Here is an 8154-nt window from a genome sequence, read left to right on the forward strand (position 1 = left end):
CTCAGCCACACCAAGGAACCCAGAGATTCAGGGTGCAACCTGTGGTGATCTCGAAGTGAAAATATTTCCCTTGGATTATCTCATAACATTTCACAGTGGAACTAGAAGGAGGATGTTGAGGCATAAATGAAGCCAAAGGCTTAATTGGAGGGATGTGGAAAGGCAACGGAGAGGCCGCAGCATGGCTGTGCGGAAGAAGGGCTTCAGCGTTGTTGAGTTTCAATTGCAAAGCCACCTGGAAGCAGATGGGGAAAGCCTCTCCATACAGGAGAAAGAACAGTAAAAGTTCCCAAGAAAATGTTCTCGAGAGCCTCAGCCCCAAACGCAAAGTGCTCAAAGAGCTGCCACTGATGCCCAATATCAGGCCAGCCCAGCCTAGAATAAGGACATCAAACACACTGGAGAAGGGAAGGATAGAAGCTGTTCCCCATCATCCCCCGGCCCCATCCTGGGAGCCCCGTCACCAACCACCTTTCTCTTTAGTCCTCAGCAGGCCTCGATATTGTCACCAAGTAAACTTTGGAGTCAACAAACATGGGTAGGAACCAACATTAGCACGGTCAGCAAATGCGCCCCTGCTCCAGTAGCTGGGTCTTTATATTGTATCAGGAATCCTCCTGGTCCACCTCCCCCTCACCCATTCCTTCTACTCAACCAAGCTCCCGTACCACGCCACCCCCACCCCTCTTCATCGGCCAAGCTCTCCCCCACCTCCGAAAGGCAGACACAACCTCATCTCAGCTCGCCACCATCCGCCGGGGGAGACTGACACACATTGACCGCTCCCCGTGCCACCTCTGCTGTGCACTAATGCATTCGCCTAATTTCCAGTAGTCAGTGACATTTCACTGTGGAGGCAGAGGTTTCCACTCACGCCAACTCAAGTCACTGCAGACTTCATGGAGCTCAGGCAGGATTCGAGGCCCTAAAGAGGGGTGGTAAATAGTGAAGGAGGTTACAGGCACAAGGCAGAGAAATGATGGTGCCTTCCCATTCCAGGTTTACTTTTTTCTAAAGCATTTACTAAAACTAAATTTGAACATCTAAGTTGGTGATTGCATGATTGAGATATTGGAGCAAAAGAACAGCTTGGTTGATAGTTGAGTTTTCACATGGACAGTAGAATCACCGACGTTTTGCTGTAGGTATAAAATGATTTCCAGGCTGGGCAAGGTGGCTCATGCCTGTAATCCCAGCATTTTGGGAGGCTGAGGCAGGCAGATCACTTGAGGTCAGTAGTTCGAGACCAGCCTGGCCAACATAGTGAAACCCTGTCTCTACTAAAAAAAAAATACAAAAATCAGCCAGGTGCGGTGGCGCCCACCTGTAGTCTCAGCTACTGGGGAGGCTGAGGTGGGAGGAACACTTGAGCCCAGGAGACAGAGGTGGCAATGAGCCAAGATCAAGCCACTGCATTCCAGCCTTGGTGGCAGCGGGAGACTCCATCTCAAAAAAAAAAAAAAAAGATTTCCAGCCGGGCGCAGTGGCTCACACTTGCAATTCCAACACTTTGGGAGGCCAAGGCAGGTGAATTGTTTCAGCCCAAGAGTTTGAGATCAGCCTAGGCAACATAGCAAGACTCCATCTCTACAAAAAATACAAAAATTAGCCATGTGTGGTGGCACACATCTGCAGTCCCAGAGACTCAAACTACGAGTGGGAGGATCGCTTAAACCTGGAAGTGGGAAGCTGCAGTGAGCCGTGATCATGCCACTGCACTCCAGCCTGGGCAACAGAGTGAAACGCTGTCTCAAAACACACAAAAAAATTATTTCCTTCTCAAGCCTTCCAAATACCTGGTCTTAGCGCCTTTAATATACAACGAGTGCTTACAAATACAACAGAAAAAGATGAGTAACCTAATACAATGGATAAATGATTTGGATAATATATTCAGACAATTCTCAAAAGAAGTATGCAAATAGCCAAGATGTCAGCCTCAATCGTAATGAAAGAAGATAAATCAAATGGAGTTGTAGTTTTCATCTTGTGGCATCTTTTAAAGCTTGATAAAAGCTACTGCTGATAAGAAATGGAAATAACAGGCCTCTCACCTCATGTCAATGTGCCTGGGCACAAGCAGAAGCTTCTGGAAGGGCAATTTGGCTTCATCCATCAAAATGTTAGGGCAGGTGTGAGGGCTCATGCCTGTCATCCCAGCACTTTGGGAGGCTGAGGCAGGAGGATCGCCAGAGGCCAGGAGTTGGAGACCAGCCTGGGCAACAAAGTGAAGCCCATCTCTACAAAAATGAAAAAGGAAAAATTAGATGTGGTGGTGCCCGCCTGTAGTTTCAGCTACACAGGAGGCTGAGGTCAGAGAATCGCTTGAACCTGGGAGGTAGAGGTTGCAGTGAGGTATGACTGCACCACTGCAATCCAGCCTGGGCAACAGAGCAAAACTCTGACAAAGAAAGAGAGAGGGAGAGAGGGAGAGAGGGAGAGAGGGAAAGAGGGAAGGAGGGAGGGAGGGAGGGAGGCAAGAAAGGAAGGAAGGAAGGAAAAGATATATTGAGCTATTTCTTTAAGAGCTGTACTCTTTACTATATGTAAGTTATATCTCAATTTTGTAAACTTTTTTTAACCATGAGCATATGTTACATTTATATATAGGGAAAACACAATATATTTTTAAAAATTAAAAAGACAGGCTATAAATATATTTTTATCATGAGCCTGTATATCTTAGAGAGAAAACAATATATAAAATATATTTAAATATACATAAATGTTTAAAACATAAAATATGAATATTTTACCAAGAGCATATATTACTTTTATACACATGGAAAACACAGTATAGAAGGAAGACACAAGACCAGATCCGGGAATGGTGAATCTCCTCCCCCCAGGCAAACTGGTCCTTCTCACTTGGGCCTGAGGAGGACTCCACACCCCTCCCCAGCCCATACCTCTCAGTCTCACCACCCCCTTCCTGGCACTTGGCCACCAGCTTCAGGGCTGGAGACATTTCTTTCTTTCTTTCTTTCTTTCTTTCTTTCTTTCTTTCTTTCTTTCTTTCTTTCTTTCTTTTTTTAAGATGGAGTCTCACTCTTGTTGCCCAGGCTGGGGTACAATGACATAATCTCAGCTCGCTGCAACCTCCGCCTCCCGGGTTCAAGTGATTCTCCTGACTCAGCCTCCCGAGTAGCTGGGATTACAGGCATTTGCCATCACGCCCGGCTAATTTTTTGTATTTTTAGTAGAGACAGGGTTTCACCATGTTGGTCAGGTTGGTCTTGAACTCCTGACCTTAGGTGATCCACCCACCTCAGCCTCCCAAAGTGCTGGGATTACAGGCATGAGCCACCACACCCAGTCAGGGCTGCAGACATTTCTAAATGCTTGCACTTGAGAAATGGTGAGATCAAAAGGAACTCCTGCTTGCCTGGCTGAAGGCCTTGTCCAGGAGCAGGCCTTGTCCTGGCTGTAACTGCGTCTGGGTTCACACAACTTTGCATTGACAAAGACGGGAGAAAGGGGCTCTGGGGAGCCCTGGGCAGCTTCCAGTAGTCAGGGGAGGTTTCCTGCCACGACTACAGTGGGGCGGCCAAGGGCAGAGGGAAAGTCCAGGCAAGCCTTGAAGAGACCCAGCTGTGTCAGCACAAAACGCACACCGTCTTTCCAGCTGTTGACTTCATAGCTGCCAAGTCAGTGCCCAAGGGGCTGGAGACAACAGGGCGCCCACAGCTGTGCTCCAGGGCGGACACCTCAGCCCCCCGGGCAGCAGTGTGGATAACCCACGTGGCCTGGATGTGGTGGGTAAAGTGCTGGCATGCACCTTTGTTCGGGTGGACTTTGGGTCTTGTTGGTCAGATGGTCGTGGCTTCGCTGCTTTGATCCAGGGAGAAACAGGGAAGCAGAAGAGACACTCACTCCAGCAGGTAACCTCCGCCAGGCCGGCCCCACTCTATTCCCAGGGCGCTCCTGGGCCCCTGCTGCTGTCCAGAGGTGGTGGTTTTTCCTCCTTAAGTGAAACCACCAGTGTCTCCGGACTTGAGAACAAGCACCAGAAAGGTGAGGACCACCTGGCACTTTGTTATCCAGTCGCACCTTTCAGCTGGGGGCCAGCCCGCCGACATAACCCTTGGAGGGCCAGGCCAGGAGCATCTCCTCCTTTTCAAAGAAGGGGAAGCCGAGATGTGGGCAGGCTTGTCCCCACCCAAGGCAGCTGAGAAAGCCGAGAGCTCCTCTCTCCATTCTCACTCTCCAAACATCCATGGCCAACCCAGACAGAGCCCCCAGGCTCTACAGAAACCTGGACACCAGAGGGACAGACAGGACAGGAGAGGGGTGACAGTGTGGTAGAAAAATTACGTGGTCATTGGCCAGGCGCAGTGGCTCACGCCTATAATCCCAACCACTTGGGAGGCCCAGGTGGGAGAATGGCTCTAGGCCAGAGGTTCAAGACAGGCCTGGGCAACATAGTGACACCCTGTGTCTACCAAAATAATAATAATAATAATAATAATTAGCCTGTAGGCCAGGCACTGTGGCTCACGCCTATAATCCCAGCACTTTGGGAGGCCAAGGCGGGCAGATCACTTGAGGTCAGGAATTCAAGACCAGCCTGGCCAACATGGTGAAACTCTGTCTCTACCAAAAAAATAAATACAAAAGTTAGCCAAGCGTGGTGGTATGTGTCTGTAATCCCTACTCAGGAGGCTGAGGCAGGAGAATCAATCACTTGAACCTGTAGGTGGAGGTTGCAGTGCACTAAGATTGCGCCACTGCACTGCAGCCTGGGTGACAGAGCGAGACCCTGTCTCAAAAACAAAACAAAACAAAAACAAACAAAAAGCCTGTAGTCCCAGCTACTAGGGAAACTGAGGCAGGAAGATCACTTGAGCCCAGGACTTTGAGGTTGCAGGGAACTATGATCGCCACTGCACTGCAACCTGGGTGACAGAGCAAGACTCCATCTCTTAAAAAAAAATATTGACTGGGCACAGTGGCTCACACCTGTAATCCTAGCACTTTGGGAGGCCAAGGTGAGTGGGATTGCCTGAGCTCAGGAATTCAAGACCAGCCTGGGCAACACGGTGAAACCCCGTCTCTACTAAAAATACAAAAATTAACCAGGCGTGGTGGCACACGCCTGTAATCCCAGCTACTCGGGAGGCTGAGGCAAGAGAATTGCTTGAACCTGGGAGGCGGAGGTTGCAGTGAGCCGAGATCGTGCCACTGCACTCCATCCTGGGTGACAGAGCAAGACTCCATCTCAAAAAAAAAAAAAACAACTTAATGTATGTCTACAAGGCAACAAGTCCTTTGATATATAATAATGTAATAACGTTGTCACACAGCTGCCAACCAAGCACCGGTTCCTGCCAGGCTCCACTCCCTCTGGAGTTCTCTTTGTCCTGATAGTTTTCCCATGTGGAATCTTCTACTCCAACCCCTCCCAACTCAACGGCAAATTCTGAATCTAAATCCAGAGTGCCAGCCTCTGGAAGCTCTGGCCTCGTCCCGGCCCCCAAGCACTTGTTCACCCCATTTCCATTGCTTGCTGCCAGCCGCTGGCCTGGCCTCTCCCCAGAGGCTCCGAGGATGCCCAGCAGAAAAGCCCTGGCTCTGGGCAGGTTTTCGCAGACGAGACTCGCACCTCCTCTTGGACTCACGTCCCCACCCTCCAGGGACCCATAAGAGAGAAACCGGTGGCACAGACGGCAGTGCACGGCTCCCAAAGGGACCGAGTTGGCAACAGCAGGCAGTGCCTGGCCAACCCCATTACACTCCACGTGGGGCATCCGCTGGGAGGCCAGGGTCAGGTGGGCCCCAACATTCAGAATGACAGACAGAAGTAGGAAAACGAGGAAGCAGGCCAGTGCCCATGCGGGGAGATCAGTCTTATTCACATTTTTCAAGAGATAACAGAAATCTGAACTTTTAGGTAAAACATCCCGTTTCTTACATTTCAGTCCAATAAGAAAGCACACGTGCCGATTAGGGAAATGCAAATCAAAACCACCATGAGATGCTGCTTCACACCGACTAGGGTGGCTAGAATCAAAAAAGCAGAAAATCACACATCTTGTCGAGGATGTGGAGCAATTGGGCCCCTCGTGCAGTGCTGGTGAGAAGAGAAAACGGTGGAGATGGTTTGGGAGTTCCTAAAAAGCATAGAATTGCCATAGGCACCAGCAATCCCACTCCTGGGTATACACCAACAAAAACTCGCACACAAGTGCTCCTAGCAGCATTATTCATAAGAACTGAGCTCAAAAGTGGAAACAACATCAGTTGTCCATTGGAAGATGAATGGATACACGCAACGTGTCCACATGCAATACAGGCGTGGTGGCTCACGCCTATAATCCCAGCACTTTGGGAGGCCGAGGCAGGTGGATTTTGTATTCAGCCATAAAAAAGCTGAAGTACCAATGCAGGCCACTGCGTATGTGCACACGGAAAACATCGTGCTCAGTGCAAAAAGCCAGTCACCACAGGCCACATACTGGCTGGCCACAGTGGCTCAGGGCCGGGAATCCCAGCACTTTGGGAGGCCAAGGTGGGAAGATCTCTTGAGCTCAGGAATTTGAGACCAGCCTGGCCTACATAGGGAGATCTCATCTCTACACAAAATAAAAATAAAAATAAAAAATTTTAAAAAGGCCACATGAGATTCCGTTTTTTTTTTTTTTTTTTTTTTTTTTTTTTTTTCTTTTTTATTGATCATTCTTGGGTGTTTCTCGCAGAGGGGGATTTGGCAGGGTCACAGGACAATAGTGGAGGGAAGGTCAGCAGACAAACAAGTGAACAAAGTTCTCTGGTTTTCCTAGGCAGAGGACCCTGCGGCCTTCCGCAGTGTTTGTGTCCCTGGGTACTTGAGATTAAGGAGTGGTGATGACTCTTAACGAACATGCTGCCTTCAAGCATCTGTTTAACAAAGCACATCTTGCACCGCCCTTAATCCATTCAACCCTGAGTGGATACAGCACATGTTTCAGAGAGCACAGGGTTGGGGGTAAGGTCACAGATCAACAGGATCCCAAGGCAGAAGAATTTTTCTTAGTACAGAACAAAATGAAAAGTCTCCCATGTCTACCTCTTTCTACACAGACACAGCAACCATCCGATTTCTCAATCTTTTCCCCACCTTTCCCCCCTTTCTATTCCACAAAACCGCCATTGTCCTCATGGCCCGTTCTCAATGAGCTGTTGAGTACACCTCCCAGATGGGGTGGTGGCCGGGCAGAGGAGCTCCTCACTTCCCAGTAGGGGCGGCCGGGCAGAAGCGCCCCTCACCTCCCGGACGGGGCGGCTGGCCGGGCGGGGGGCTGACCCCCCACCTCCCTCCCGGACAGGGCGGCTGGCCGGGCAGAGGGGCTCCTCACTTCCCAGTAGGGGCGGCCGGGCAGAGGCGCCCCTCACCTCCCCGACGGGGCGGCTGGCCCGGCGGGGGGCTGACCCCCCCACCTCCCTCCCGGAGGGGGCGGCTGGCCGGGCAGAGGGGCTCCTCACTTCCCGGTAGGGGCGGCCGGGCAGAGGCGCCCCTCACCTCCCGGACAGGGCGGCTGGCCGGGCGGGGGGCTGATCCCCCCACCTCCCTCCCGGACGGGGCGGCTGGCCGGGCGGGGGGCTGACCCCCCCACCTCCCTCCCGGACGGGGCGGCTGGCCGGGCGGGGGGCTGACCCCCCACCTCCCTCCCGGACGGGGCGGCTGGCCGGGCGGGGGGCTGACCCCCCCACCTCCCTCCCGGACGGGGCGGCTGGCCGGGCGGGGGGCTGACCCCCCCACCTCCCTCCCGGACGGGGCGGCTGGCCGGGCGGGGGGCTGACCCCCCCACCTCCCTCCCGGACGGGGCGGCTGGCCGGGCGGGGGGCTGACCCCCCCACCTCCCTCCCGGACGGGGCGGCTGGCCGGGCGGGGGGCTGACCCCCCCACCTCCCTCCCGGACGGGGCGGCTGGCCGGGCGGGGGGCTGACCCCCCCACCTCCCTCCCGGACGGGGCGGCTGGCCGGGCGGGGGGCTGATCCCCCCACCTCCCTCCCGGACGGGGCGGCTGGCCGGGCGGGGGGCTGACCCCCCCACCTCCCTCCCGGACGGGGCGGCTGGCCGGGCGGGGCGCTGACCCCCCCACCTCCCTCCCGGACGGGGCGGCTGGCCGGGCAGAGGGGCTCCTCACTTCCCAGAAGGGGCGGCCGGGCAGAGGC

General features: G+C 53.2%; 1 long non-coding RNA gene across 1 annotated transcript; it reads right to left on the bottom strand.

Annotated features, from left to right (window-relative positions):
* Positions 1-559: 559 nt before the first annotated feature.
* LOC104003028 (uncharacterized) lies at positions 560-2234 on the bottom strand. The gene is made up of 2 exons (XR_675541.4): positions 2055-2234; positions 560-925 (listed from the first exon to the last, which is right to left on the bottom strand). It is a non-coding gene; the product is annotated as an uncharacterized LOC104003028 (long non-coding RNA).
* Between the last annotated feature and the right edge of the window lie 5920 nt (positions 2235-8154).

The sequence above is a fragment of the Pan troglodytes genome, chromosome 19 (assembly GCF_028858775.2).
Source record: "Pan troglodytes isolate AG18354 chromosome 19, NHGRI_mPanTro3-v2.0_pri, whole genome shotgun sequence".
Taxonomy (NCBI): Eukaryota; Metazoa; Chordata; class Mammalia; order Primates; family Hominidae; genus Pan; species Pan troglodytes.